The sequence below is a fragment of the Sebastes umbrosus genome, chromosome 23 (assembly GCF_015220745.1).
Source record: "Sebastes umbrosus isolate fSebUmb1 chromosome 23, fSebUmb1.pri, whole genome shotgun sequence".
In the NCBI taxonomy this organism is placed as follows: Eukaryota; Metazoa; Chordata; class Actinopteri; order Perciformes; family Sebastidae; genus Sebastes; species Sebastes umbrosus.
Genome location: NC_051291.1, coordinates 12753424 through 12769038, shown reverse-complemented (window position 1 = coordinate 12769038; position 15615 = coordinate 12753424). Strand labels below are relative to the sequence as shown.

The window sequence follows — 15615 nt, the reverse complement described above, 5'->3', positions numbered from 1 at the left end:
ACAAACAGCAACACCATCACTGTGGCGTGCTCCACTAAAACCACACAGCAAACACCTCTGGAAATATTTTGCACACAGAGGAGTGTTTTTGTTTTTCCGGACTTGAATGATAAATTTAGCTGCTCACACCAGGACCCACGGGTGTATGTTTTGCTTCTCATGCTTTGTGAAGGTCTCACGGAAAATGTCGGTTTCCAGTCCGTTGCTGAGTAAAACTGGGTAGTCTGTGTAAAAATAAGCTCTGGTGTAACCACTCCACCTCTTAAAAAAAAGAGGCAGAGGCCGAGGTTAGAGCCACAAGCTAACACAACATGTACTTGTACCTTGACGCTGCTGCTGAGGGTAGCTTGCACTAAAGTGTCAGTGTTACACAATCACTGCAAAGCATTTTGTTTTCAAAAGAATCAACCCTACGGTCTGCAAGCATGCAGCACCTTTCACACGTCAAACTCATTCTTTCTGACGTCAGAAAAAGGGTGTAAACTCAAGCCCTGAGAGGGATGTATACAGCGTGCAATGTACAGAATGCATGTGTTGACTTATCCGCTGTTCTTTGGGAATTTGTGTGTTGTGGAGAGCCGTTGCTCTCCTCAAAGGGATCACCTCCAGGTGACTGACTGTTTGTGACAGTTGGTGAGACGTTAAGATGGAAAATCCTCTTAGCCCGTCCTCTGAGGTTCCCCACTTACAACTTACATTCATCGTTAACGCATGGTAACGGAAACACCCTCGCCCACACACACACAATGAAGATAACAAGATAACAATAGGAAACTGACTTTTAGTAGCAAGGGATGACATTCTGAATAGGGGAGAGCGGGGTCGGTTGGGACAGCTTTGGTATCGACACCAAATAACTTTCCATTACTCACAGACTACTTGAACAGTAATGGAAATAAATAGATCCCTGAACAGATACAGGTGTCTGTTAAAAGATTATTGAGTTTTTTGGAGCTCAACTCAAATGTGAAGGACACAATTTTGTTAAATGTACAAGAAGTGCCAAAATTCTGCCTCCCCTTGGGACGCCTTGAAAAAAAAAAAAATTTAAATTGAAAAAATTGCCATCTAAATTTGAACACCTGCTCCCCGTGTCCAGTTGGCGGTCCGGCCGACACCTGTTCCTGTCAGGCCACAGCAGAATCAAGTCCCTGTCACCACTGGACCTACCTACAGCCGGGTCATCAGTCGCCGTCGGCTGACCTCCCTGGCCTCAAGACTCCGTGGCATGGTTCCAGTGTGGTTCCATCTTCGGCCTCCTGAAAGGTCCCCCTTCCATGGCCGTCTTCCGGTGTGGTCCCGCTTCCCACCTATACGTGGCTGTCCTTCAGAGGGCTTCGCACCATCGGCCTCCTGCCTGACCTCCAGATGGCTCCTGCCTTCGCCGCTGGCCACCGATGCGGTCCTGCCTTCGCCGACGCCCTCCTGACCAGTTTTCTCCTGTCTGTCCTGTCCTTCATTATTAAATCATTGAACTCTACCTGCTGCCTGCTGCGTCCTCATCCTTACCTGCGTTCGGGTCCAAGCCTGTTATCCTGAAAACCGTACAGGACTCCTATGCTAACAACAACTTCAGACAGCTAACACTATAGCATCAACTGATAGGTCAGAAAATAAGCTTTCCAACAATAGATTTTTTGAATGTGACGTAACTAAAAACAGTATGGTAGAAGAAAAATCTGAAATGGGAGCTGTATATTTCAAAACTGTGAATAAAATATGAGGAACAGTCAGAAGGTCTGCACTTTGAGGTTGAAAGGGAAGAGGGTGTGGATGAGTATGGGCATGGTGAATGGCATAGGCATAGTTGCTTTCTAACTTGCTAAAAACGGTGTCTCATGCACTAAAAGGAATGGGAGCATGCTCTTAATTTCACACGTGCATGTCCTCAGGATGTTCAATTCCATTCATCATAATGAATGTCATGTGCACAATGTGGTTACTCATTGGTCTGGCTGAGACAAATCAGAGTCATACGGTTTACCACAAGGTTAACCATTCCCAACAAAAAGAGTAGTACTCCTCGCGTATGAATGTCTGGCCACTGAAGATATAATCTATCAGATGATCTGAATCTATAGCAGTGTTGTAATTCATTTCACATCACACTAGATTGATACAGCACAGGCCTCTTTTTAAGTAACACAACTGCAGCTAAGGGAATGAAATAAATGTGTCTCCCTTTTTCTATTATGACATGTTTATAAAGAGAACCTGTTGTGCTTTTGTGCTTGTTATATAGTTTTTTTGTGCATGTAAAAGGTCTGCAAAGTTACAAAACCCGAAGTCCACGCCAAAGGGAGTTACTCTCCCCCACAAAAACACTGCTCCTGAACTGCCTATAGACGCTTTTCGGGGGAAATGGGTTTAAGGACTGCTGTTTTGAAGCCTTGAGTTCAGCATTTTGGTTGTCACCATCTTGTTTTTTTGCAATTAGAAGTGACACGAGAGGGTGGAGCTATGTACAACAGAACGCTGAATAAGCCATTTTTAGGTGACCAAAAATGTTACAAATGTTAACGTTCATGAAGGTGCTGTACTGTAGAGTAGCAGTAGTAGAGTGGTGCAGTATGAGGACAAGTACAACTCGATTTTACACATCAAGATCAGTTTACTAGTCATGGAAAGAACCACACAGCCTGTAAAAACAGTAGAACGCATTCTGTGGCTGTGGTGAGAGCTCCGTAAAGACAGAGAAAGTAGAAGGACAGCCTGAGTTACAAAACCCCGGGGCAAAAATCTGTAGTTGCTCCACCGCCACCTCCCTTGTGAATGTGTACTGTATGTACCCTGTCACATACACATTCATCATTAGGCACAAAGCACACTGAAGAGACTCTACATGTCAGCTTCATTATATTCCTAACCAGTACTCCAGTATGTGTGATACAGTCATTTCATTAAACACTAAACTAAATATGCTAAATGTCTTAAAACTATATTTTACAGGAAGACTTTTTACATTAAATTGGTTGGTTGTCTAGTTTTTATCCCTACTTTATTTATTTATATCTTATATATATATATAAAAAAATTAAAAATTTAAATATATATATATATATGTATATATATATATTATTTTTTATTTTTATTTTTATTATATACTCTGTTTTATTCAGGTCTTATGCTCTATTTTTTTAACTTATTTTTGTTGTTGTTTTTAATCTGTATACAATTCGATCTTATTCTGTGAAGCACTTTGTAACAGTGTTTTGAGAAATGCTATACAAATAAAGTTTATTATTATTATTACTGTAGTCTTAAATCATCTTTCACACAGACGTCCAAGCACAGACCAGCAGCACAGTAACTCAAAAAAACAAAAAACAAAAACTTAAATTCAATGTCATATTTTGTTGGTTGTTTAATTATGAAAATTGTCTGTAACCGAAAGTAAACTTAAAAGAGTGAAAAGGTCAAGTTAAAGTAAAAGTAAGGTCGAGTGGAAGCACCAAATATAGCTGGTTTTGGCCGTGGGTGCAGAGCAGCATGTCTTATCCTTTTTCACAGAAGACATTTTGACTTGTCAAAGCAGAAAAAAAATGTGGAGCTAATACTGTTCATGATTTCTCTGTTCCATTTAGGTGTCACGTGCACAAAATTTGGACCCTTGCACTGACACACCTAACTGGAATGCAGCCATCACTAATGTTATCAATTACACCTGTGATTTTACTACTGTGACATGTCAACATGTCTTTTATGATACAGTATATTAGACACAGATCAATAAATAATACAAATATAAATAAATAATAGGCCTTTTTCACTGAACACACGTTTCAGGGTCCTGGTGTTGAAGGTTTTTTAATTTCCAATTAACTTTTATCTTAGTTTTGACTTTTCTATTTCATTTTAGTTCAGTTTTAGTTTGTTTTCAAAGTGCGTTTGCTAGTTTAAGTTTAGGTTCTGTGTTTCAGAAAGGTTTAGTTTTAGTTTTTATATATTTAGTTGGAGTTTAGGCTGGAGAACTGTGTAGGAATGGCCATAATGATTTAATCTTTGTGCTACTTTAGTGAAGCAGTTACAGCATAGTGCCATCTCCTGGAGAGTCAAGTCCGTTCAATTTATGTGTCTCAATATTAATGAACTATATTAATAATATAAAATCTAAATGTTATATTAATTAATGCATTCTCCTTTTTCAATTGTGATATATTATAGCCTAAAACACAAACTGAAATTATTTTACGTTCATTTTTATTTCATTTTTATTAGTTTTTATACAGGCAATTCAATTTAGTTTTCCTTAGAGGATATAGTTTTTACTTAGTTGCAGTTTACTATAAGTATTTTTCACTGCTTATTTTTCCTTTTAGTTTCAGTTTTAGTTTATGATAACAACCCTGCTGATATTGTGAATGTTGGCTCACTGTCATGGCACAGAGCCATTATTAATATTATTAGTAGCGCCTGTGCTGTTCCTACTACGAAAGTTTGGTCGGAATAGATCTATTGTGATGCAATATAATATTAGAAGACTAAATATAACACAACATAAACAGTGTTTTGCTGAAATGCATTACAGTTTTTCTCAATTGTTTACACACAAATACTGGTACTTGACACACAATGACCACAACATGTAACTCATGCACCAACCCCCTGAACCAATTCTGCTAAACTACAAACACAATTCCTGCTTTACACTCAAATTGCAGTTCTAAAACACACTTTTTTCAAAACACTACACACAATTCTCTGCATTTGGCACAATTTTCATGAAGAAAATCTCGTTTTCACAAGGAACACACTGTCATTCAAAATTCTAAAGTCAATTGCCCTACTATGCACACTGACTCATCACATGGGCAAACACCTGTCACACAGTGTTACAATTAGCAATCAGTTGATGCTTTTCATGGCTGGATTCGACATGCTAAGCGATATTTCCCCCGCTGCTTGGCCAGGGCAAACATTGCTTGTGATGTGGATGAGGTGCTGTGGCCAGACCGAAACAGAAGAGAGGATGCAGCATAGTTTTTTTTTTTTTTTTTTTACTGTAACTGTATACAGTAAATTCTTCTGTTGTTTTGTATGTAGACCACTGTATGTGCAACTTTGTGTTGGTTGGGATGTTCACTGTGTACATTGTTTTTGTGGGGAAAAGAAAATATATTTGTTACCGTGTATTTGTGTGTTCTGAGTATAAAAACAATATTCTAAAATATTTTATAACACACTTATGTATGTACTGTCTGTAGTAAGTGTAACACTGAACAAAAAAAAGGCCTAAGTCATCATGATGAATGGAGAAGAAGTGTTTTCCATTCATCATAGTGTTTTACATTGAGCACATCAGTGTTCAACTGGTTCTTATAAATGTCTATTCATATGATGGTTTGTGTGTGTCATTTGAAAACAAAATACCATTTTGAGAAGAAATAACATTGTTTTGAATGTAAAGTTTCATTTTGCAGGAGAATTGAGGGGTTTTGCCCATTGTGTGTGTGTTTTTTGATTTGTGTGTAGAGTTCTGAGAGTATGAGGCATGCTTTCAGAAAATGTGTGTAAACAATCGAGAAAAACTGTAATACAAGACTATAATCTCCAAGCCTGCAGCCAGTTTTCTGAGCTCTTAACTGTCACACACTGACATCTAGTGGATGCAATGTTGTATTGTCAAAAAAACAGCATAATCATTTCCTGAGTAAGGGATTTCTTTAGTGGCAGTGTTATTACTGTTCTCCACAAATGCACTGTACCTTCATTCTTTCATATAAATCATCATAATGTGCTTTTCTTTTCTTTTTTTAACACCTGAGAACAACTAGATGGATTCTGTGTAAAATGACTAAATCGTTTCCTCTGTGTTTCCTTTCAGTCCCATTGTTTGCCTGACTCCGCCAACCTTTCAGTGTAGTAGTAGCTTATGGTCTTTTACAGTAAATACCATGGTTTCTCCGTGAGAGTCAGTGAAGCAGTGAAAATGAAAAACAAAAGGATTTAATGTCTGTGAGTAGATGAGTAATCTGAACTATTGGCTGCATGACAATTTCTGGCAGTGAGAACAGTGAGTACTTCCAGACTCTTAAAGCTGATTTCACATGACTCAATGCTTTTTTTTCTTTTTTTTTGTTATTTCAGGAAATCTTAAAACTTGATTCTCTGGAAAGGATCAACTACAGACAAACGTAACACAGAGGAAATTAATTGGAAGTCATTAAAACTGTCTAAAATGTTGTAGCATCTTCATTGACTCATATCGTACAGTAATGTTGCCCTGAAGACCATGTCAAGTTTTTAACTAAGAAAACATAGACCATGTAGTAATGATTAGTCATATACTCTCATATCACATATTTGGTGTTGATTGAAGCCCTACAGCTGTGCCATTATTCTTCAAGTGAACTGCACTGGTGGGCGGCAGACTGGGCTGGAGTTTCCTCAAAAACCTTTCCAAGCCTCAGGGGAAATTAAATACATGACTTTTTTTATGAAAAAGAAAGAACAGCGCAGCTATTTTGCTCTGCTCGTTCGTCTGAATGGGGAATTTTCCAGCGTTAAAATCTGGAATCTCCACTCTGGCATGTGGATAAATTGGAAATACCGAGATTTGATAGATTTATTTTTCTGATAAAACGCCACAGGTTCTCTAACAAGTTTATACAAAGTGGATCCTGGTGGAGGAACAGGTCTGAGCGAGCCCATCGAGGTTTAAGTGCTGAAAGTGTAATTTGAATACAGCTTCGCTCTTATGCTGAGTCACTGAGAACATACGTCAAATTAAAAGTTGCTCAACAACACATTCCTTTGCCCTTCAAACCTAACGTTTAAAACCACTACCTCACTGTCTTGTGATTTAAAATGGGGAAGTGAAAACGGGACATAGAGCCGTTTCAAAAAACATTTTCTATTAGGATAGGATATGGTACCTATGCCCTATGAGTCTCTAAAACACAGACAATAAACTAAAAGTCTGTTCACCACTTTGGCCCGGACTGAATTATCTCAACCACTATTGGATTGATTACCATAAACATTAATTGTCCCTAGAGGATAAATCCTAAAGTCGTTGGAGATCCCCTGACTTTCCCTCTGTGGTTGCCACCATGAGTTTGTCATGTGTGGTTTTAGGTGAAATGCCTCACTAACTATTAAATAGACTGACATATGGTTCACCTCAGGATGAATTAAAAACGTTGGTCTCTTAAAGGAGCACTCTACTGATTTAGTATTGCACTTATAACACTGTTGGACTCACGATGGACTGTTTTTATTCCAGTCAAAACCTGCCGCCTACATTACCCACAATGCAACTCCACCGCTGACAGTTCTGTAGGAGATTCGAGAGTGTTATGCTAGTAGTGACTAATGTAGCCTCAAGTTGCTGGCCTGTGGTAGAGATGAGCAATAGACTACAGAGGTCTGGTTAACTCACTTCTCTCTAACTCCACATCCACAGATTCTTTTGAACTTGCAGTCTTCAGATCCAACCAACCCGACTCAACCGGTGCTCAAGTGACATCACTTGAGGCAATTTATCAGATTTTGTGCAACAAAATGCTTTATACAACTTTTTTTCACATGCAATAGTAGCCTACTCCCCAAGACCTGTAAACGGTAAAGTTCCCCTTTAATTTTTCATCAGGTCAAAATGTTAATTAAACTAATTAATTAAAATAAATGAATAAATAATAAAATAATAAAATAAATAAAATAAATAAAATAAATAAAATAAATAAAATAAATAAAATAAATAAAATGCAATCTGCATACTATGGGTTTCATACTAAGGTTTCGGAAAATATCTCACATAGTGTTTTGGAGTACTAAAGTATGGAATTTCGGACGCAACCTTGATATCAAAGCAGCTAAATAGAATTCAGACATCATTAATTTCATTATTTACAGCCTGCGCTTTTCCTACTGTGACAACACTGAAATTGTCCTCTGTTTACATTCTTAAAAAACTAATAGCTTAGACCCCGTATTTAAAATTGTCTTATTTTAGGCCAAATTAATTGATAGCCTATAAATATAAAATATTTCTGGCACTAGTAAACTGGCTTGGAAAACAGGCTTTTGGGAGATAAAATCTTCAGGAAATATAACTGAATATTAACCATAAATAAAATGAGTGTGAAATGAGTGAGCTGAGCCTTGTCTGTCCTTATCTTTCCCCTGTTTGTTTTCCTCACAGTAAAAAAGAGCTCTGTTCAAGTCTAAAATGAGCATAACAGCCCGATGGGAACTCCTGAACTCTCCTCAGGTTAGCTACTGTGAATCAGGAAATTATTGCTGCGAGCTAGACTGTTTGTAACTTCTTACACGTATAAATAAATCCGGGTCGGTGTCCCATGCACGCTCGCTTGTGGCTACGCTGTTCAAACAAGACTCCAACACAAACTACACGGAAGCACCAAAACCGCAAAGTTATATCTAGTGAAGCCCGTCTTGCAAAACATTGTTGGCCGCTTTCGGATGACGCGGGGGAGACCGTAGCTTTGGCCTCCAGGGCCGGAGTCTCTGCTGTACTCTGCTCCTCTGCCTTCCTGCGCTCGTTCTCGCTATTTCGCTCCGCTCTCACGTGCATGCGTGCACACTACACACTGCAGAAGAGTTAGTTTAGCTCTGAGAATATCTAGTGAATGTATAGTGGACGTTTGTGCAGAAATAACTGCTGCAGCTCCTCCAGACAAACAGAGGTTTCCCGTGTTTTGTGAAGTGACGGGGCTCCGCAGCGAGAAATGTTGTCGTCTCCGACCAAAACTCCGGTGTCTCCCCTGTTCCCTCCGGCCGCGGTCGGGAGGCTGAAGCAGGAACAGCCAACACTAGGATCAGCATTGATTCATGGAGATACCTTTGTCTGGTCAGCTAACATTACAGCCAAGCAGCTGAACTATAGAGTGATATTGTGGTTTTAGCTGACGTGTGTCGCCTCACTGTTTTGAGCGATGCTCGTTCATGTCTATGTGGAGCGAGCACAAGCGCGAGCCCGACGCTGACTTTCGTTGATTTAAAGGCCACAGGAGTCGCTGTTAACAAGCATTTCTGAAAGTTACAAATAGTCCCTTTATAAAGAGGAGCAGAGGAGATGTGGGACTCTGATCCGAGTTGCAATCCTCACAAAATGTTTTTGGAGAACTAACATTTTATGAAGGTTTGTAGGAAAAGTACTCACCCAAACTATATTACAATATGAAATATTAGACTATAATAAAGAGTAAAGAGACATTTTGTGATGACAAAGAGGATTAACCCTTCTTATTATTCCAATAGATTTATTTGTTTTTTTTACCAACCAAGTCAATCTGTTCTCAACCTCAAGCATTCATCAACAATAATTCCCAGGAATTTTGTAGATGACACTTCCACAAATGTGTGAAATGAGTCAGCTCTGCCTTATCTGTCCTCATCTGTCCTCATCTTAACCCCTGTTTGTTTTCTTCACAGTAAAAGAAGAGATTCTATTCAAGTCTGAAATGAGCATAACAACCCGATGGGAACTCCTGTCCTCTGTTTAAATTCTTAAAAAACTAATAGCTTACATGGTATTTTATAGGTTAGACACCATATTTAAAATTGTCTTATTTTAGGCCAAATTAACTGATAGCCTATAAATATAAAATATTTCTGGCAGTATATACTGGCTTGGAAACAGGTTTTTGGGAGATAAAATCTACAGGAAATATAACTGAATATAAACCAATAAATAAATAAATAAATAAACTTTCACCGGAAAAAGTATGCAATTTGCGTACTATGGGTTTCATACTAAGGTTTTGGAAAATATCTCACATACTATTTTGTTGTACTAGAGTATGGAATTTTCCTCAAATTGTCCTCTGTTTACATTCTTAAAAAACTAATAGCTTACGTGGTATTTTATAGGTTAGACCCCATAGATATTGATAGCCTATAAATATAAAATATTTCTGGCACTAGTATGTTGGCTTGGAAACAGGATTTTGGGAGATAAAATCTACAGGAAATATAACTGAATATAAACCAATAAATAAATAAATAAATAAACTTTCACTGGAATTTTTTTTGCAATTTGCATACTATGGGTTTCATACTAAGGTTTCGGAAAATATCTCACATACTATTTTGTTGTACTAAAGTATGGAATTTCCTCAAATTGTCCTCTGTTTACATTCTTAAAAAACTAATAGTTTACATTAGTAGGTATTAGGTATTTTATAGGTTAGACCCAATAGATATTGATAGCCTATAAATATAAAATATTTCTGGCACTAGTATGTTGGCTTGGAAACAGGATTTTGGGAGATAAAATCTACAGGAAATATAACTGAATATAAACCAATAAATAAATGAATAATAAATAAAATAAATACACAGGAAATCTACAGGAAATATAATTGAATATAAACCAATAAATAAATAAATAAATGAATAATAAATAAAATAAATACACAGGAAATCTACAGGAAATATAATTGAATATAAACCAATATATAAATACATAATAAAATAAATAAAATAAATAAAATAAATAAAATAAATAAAATAAATAAAATAAAATATACTGGCTTGTAAACAGGCTTTTGGGAAAACAGTAAAATAGCTTCTATTCAAGTCTGAAATGAGCACGACAACCCGATGGGAACTACTGAACTCTCCTCAGTTCAGCTACTGTGAATCAGGAAACTGTTGCTGCGCGTTACTTAATAACGTGATGTCACTGTTACGCATCATCATGTAATGCAGCTCTGCTTCATATGCAGCGGCAGATCACACAGCAGCTCAGACAGCAGCTGTGTGATCTGAGCTTCAGAGGGATGACGAGTTTCTCTGCTTACTGAGAAGAAGAAAAAGTAAATCACATACCGACAAACATCGTTGGATTTCTCTGTTTGTTGTTGGAAACTTCGCCTGCTTCAGCCTCCACAAACACGAGAGAGAAACAAAAAGAGATCACTGCACATCAGCCGAGCTTCTGGTAAGTTATTACACCAAATAAAATACAGTACATCTCAGCTTTAGTGCCTCCTACATGACAACATTACAGTTATTATCGTTTCTAAAGTTTGCCATGTGCTCTGCTGCTGGGATGCTACCTTCAAACTCGTTTCTTCAGCGTCTTGCATTTGAGTTTCATTAAGTTAATTAATAATTCAATTAGTATTTATGTGTCTTACAGTAAAGTGCAACAAAACTACTGCGAATCTTGCAACAACTGTGGCGTTTAGTGTCTGCTGTTTTTTGGAGGAGGAAGAGTCGTGTCCTATAGTGTCGTGTTTTAAAGCAAAAATGTCATATGCATGACTTTCACTATAAAATATTTCACATTTTCTACTCACTTTACACCAAACAGCAATTGTGGCGTCAAAATACTTAAAAAAGGAGTCAAATAAGGTCCGTTTTGGGTTGCTAATCATCGTAAAGTCGATATTTCCCACGGCATTAAATGCACCAAATAGCCTTGTTCTTCCTTTTTGGTGTGGTCTAATAATAGTGGGGGGATTTTTTAAATACACTTTCTCCACACACAAGTCCTTTATCCTCGACCAGTTCCTGTAGTTAAAATCATTGTGCACTGTAATAATTAATTTAACATGAATATTGTGGTTTGAGATCAAAACTATTGCCCAAAATGTATATTTGTGCATGTATGACTGCTATTAAAAATGTGATTATCTATCTGTCTAGAGTTAAAACATCTCCAAAAATCCCCTTTAATCTATACTAACAAATACCCACAGATGCACCAATCCAACATTTTCTGTCCCGATACCGATAGCGACACCTGGGCTTTGGGTACAGAGTACCGATCCGATACTAGTTTTTAATTGTAAAACAAAGTGTAACAAATAAATACATAAATAACAATTTTACTGAATTGTATTAAAATAATAAAATTTGGTAAAACAAATCTTAGAAATTAACAGGAATTACAATTCAAATGTAAACCTTTTTTAATACAGCAACAAATTGGTAAAAACTTAAAAATGCCAGTATATAATTTATATAGTATAAAAACCTAGAATTGAATTGAATAGATCGGCCCCATTGTCACCGATACCCATCCATCCATCCATCTTCAACCGCTTATCTGGGATCGGGTCGCGGGGGCAACAGCTCCAGCAGGGGACCCCAAACTTCCCTTTCCCGGGCCACATTAACCAGCTCTGACTGGGGGATCCCGAGGCGTTCCCAGGCCAGAGTAGAGATATAATCTCTCCACCTAGTCCTGGGTCTTCCCCGTGGTCTCCTCCCAGCTATATCCCAGGGTATGTCACCGATACCCGATCCAGCTATTTGAGTCAGTATTGGCCCGATATCCGATTCAGTATCATTGCATCCCTACAAATACCCTAAATGCATCATTCTTTTTCTTTTGCAGCCAGCTGTCCTTTACCACGGGAACCATGGTGCCAGCAGTCCTCAAGTTGTATTTCATTGGAACGGCGCTGAGCATCCTTGCAGTCTTTTATGGATTAGTAGACTCCTTTGGTGGCCTGATGTACGTCCAGGACCATCACTACATTTTGGACCTGGACCAGCAGACGCAGGGGCAGCTCTCCTCAAGCAACCACCAGAGAGAATCGCCTGTGACTAAAAACATCGGCTCATAAAGGAAAACGTCTTGATGATGATTTACAAAAACAATGGCAGCTGGATGGACTTGCCGGCTACTGATCAGCAGACAGTGACACTTTTATTATCACTGGAGATAAATGGTCCTGGTAGCATTGCTAGTATGGACTTCATTGTATAATGTCTGACTTGCTGGATGTATTCTTCATTAGACAGCTTGTTGATATGAATGCATAATCCCCACAGCATGTGTTTGTATTTTGCTCTACTTTGTATCATCTGCTGTACAAACACTGTAGCAGCTAGTCTGTGTTAAAGCCACAAACCTGATAGGAAATGTAACAGCACTACTGAACAATGATTTGCACTAAAAACGAGACTGTTTTGTCTTTTGTCTATTTTGAGCTGGGGTTTTTTTCAAATAAAATGAATTTTAAAAAGTCATAGGCTGCCTGTTTACTGGAGAGTTTATTGTTGGAAGCCAGGCTGATTCAAAAGTCTCAAATGTAGTGAAACAATACTGAAACCATTTCAGCAGTGAGTTAGGAACTAAAGGTAGAGCTTCACATTAGTGCTAAACTGCTCTATGGTCCCCATACAGTGGGCACAAAACAAATACATTTAGGGGTGTTAAAGCTACTCTGAGGAACTTTTATTTTGTTTTGATTTTGGGGGGCACTGTGGACAAAAACAGTAGTGCTTCCGAGCACCAGACTCCCTTTAGAAAACCTCTCATTTTTATGAAGCAAGGTCTGACAGTCTGCCTTGGTGCAGTCCTGGTTCTGGCTCTCCCGTGCCTCCCTTCCTTCCAGCGGGCTCAGCAATATGGCTTGGGTCTCCAACAGCGTGGTGTCGGTGTTGGCTCCTGGCGGAACAGCGATCAAGGCGAAACTCTGCTCCTGGCTAGAGGAAGAGCTTCTGCTGCCGAGCGTGGAGCTCTCCACCTCCCACCGGAGCTCCGATTGCAGGTTGAAGGCACCAGCGAAGCCCGATCTGGGTTTGTCCGCGGCACACTTGTTTACTTATGTAGGTCATATAGAAGCATCAGTATTAAATTGAGACTCTTAACCAGATAAAAGTCCCTTTTAGTAACCATAATCCTTATGTTCTCAAAATGTTTGACCTGCAAGGCATCTACACTTTAAAACAGTCAAAGACTGAAAGATAAAACAAGTAAGAACTTGGTCGTCTTTGTCTGAATTGTATGAAGACATGATCCTTTTATGCCAAACACTACCGTATTGAATTAAGTGTGCAGAACTTAAGTCAAATTGAACAAACTAGTCGAGTCATGCCAAGTTCATCTGTATTGATTCAACCGATATCGCATGAAATGTCAAAACAGGAAGCTCCCCGAGAGCAACGGGTCCAAACACAGCCCAAGTAGCCTCAACTAGAAACAGAAAAATAACATGTAAGAAAGAGAAACTTAAATGGCTGATTGTGCAACAGGAGCCCTGTGAGTACAGTCTGGAGCATTGTCCCTGTGGTCTATGAGTAAAAATAAATCATCAAATGGAGGAATCCGTGTGATTTGAAGTAGATTGGTCAAAGAGATGAAGCCACAGGGGATTATCAGTGACGTCTGTCTGGCCACATGGAGCTTTTTAGCCTCTTTTAGTTTGTTGTTTTACTTTATGGGTCAGTTACTGCTTTTTTCAGTCTCATTGCTCTCATCAGACCTACATATTTGTCTCTTGAGTTGGTAAAAGGGAAAGTGAATACTGCACTTTCATGACATTCATCAGGTAGAGCCGCGTTAAGTGCATGTACAAACAAATCTTTAGCACATGATCCTCAAGCTCAGCTATCTGAATCTCAAGACTCTCAGTCGCCTGCAACGGTGGAGTTTCCCGTACTGGTGACTCAAAGCATCACTGTCAACTCAGCCCTGATACACAAGACGTCATTTCCTGGTTCGATAAAAGACTGTGAAAGCCACAGAAACCAGCGTGATGTAAACTGAATGCAAAACAGACTGGATTTTCAACTGAACTTAAGACCAGAGCGTCACAGCTTTATGAACAGGATCGTCTTACTAATGTAAGAGAAGATATAGGATCAGTGTTTGTTGATCAACACAGGGGAAATAATTAGACTTAAAGGTCCCATATTTTGCTCATTTTCAGGTTCATACTTGTATTTTATGTTTTTACTAGAGCATGTTTACATGCTGTAATGTAAAAAAAAACATGTTATTTTCCTCATACTGTCTGCCTGAATATGCCTGTATTCACTCTCTGTCTGAAACGCTCCGTTTTAGTGCATTTCAACAGAACTGCAATGGAATTGCGTTGCAAGGCAACAGCTCGGGTCCATCTTTACTTCCTGTCAGCTTATGCCATTCACACACACTGCAACAGGAAATAAACTGGGACACATTTAGAATGTTTCCGTTTAAAACTGTGTACTGGTCTATATATTGTATATTTGTGACATCATAACATTTTCAATAAATCCTGACAGCTTGTTTCAAAGGCACAGTTTCTGAATACGGGCTGTGTGCATTTCTCCACGGATTGAGCGTTTTGATACTTTCACAGTATTTAATAAGCACTTCAACCTGCTTTATAATACAAAAAGACAAGAAGATCTCACTTTTTACAATATGGGACCTTTAAAATTACAGTGCAAGCAGTATACAAACAGTACCCATGACCAGGGAAGTACTTTTAGTGCAATACCATCTCAAGCAAAGTGCCATAGTGGTGTGGTTAGTAGTATATGTAGAGTAATATGATACCACCAACTATAACAGCTCAGTGTGAAAATAGCAACATTTTCCAAACTAAATGCCAAAAAACAGGCGATAGTTGTTGCCTTTCATGGCCGTCCCTCTGCTTGGTTAGTCTTGCTGTTGCTCTGTGTTTCTGTCTCCAAGCCTGCAGGGCAGTATTAGTCAGCAGCACACCTTGACATGGTGTTCCCCATGCATGCACAAAGGCTGGCGCAGCAGACAGGCCATTACACACCTCTGCGTTATGTTTTTGTTCCAATATTTTTATCTTTACACCAGTCTCTACGCTGCTGACTTTACGGATGTGTGCTGCCCATTAGATATCAGCCATGACAGCGACTCTGGTATTGTTTTCACCTTGTGAGTCATCTTGG

The 15615-nt window shown here is 38.7% G+C and overlaps 1 long non-coding RNA gene across 1 annotated transcript; it reads left to right on the top strand.

Moving 5' to 3' along the window:
- Positions 1 to 10611: 10611 nt before the first annotated feature.
- Positions 10612 to 12948, top strand: LOC119482383. Its single transcript, XR_005205415.1, has 2 exons — positions 10612 to 10906; positions 12311 to 12948. It is a non-coding gene; the product is annotated as an uncharacterized LOC119482383 (long non-coding RNA).
- The last annotated feature ends 2667 nt before the right edge of the window (positions 12949 to 15615 follow it).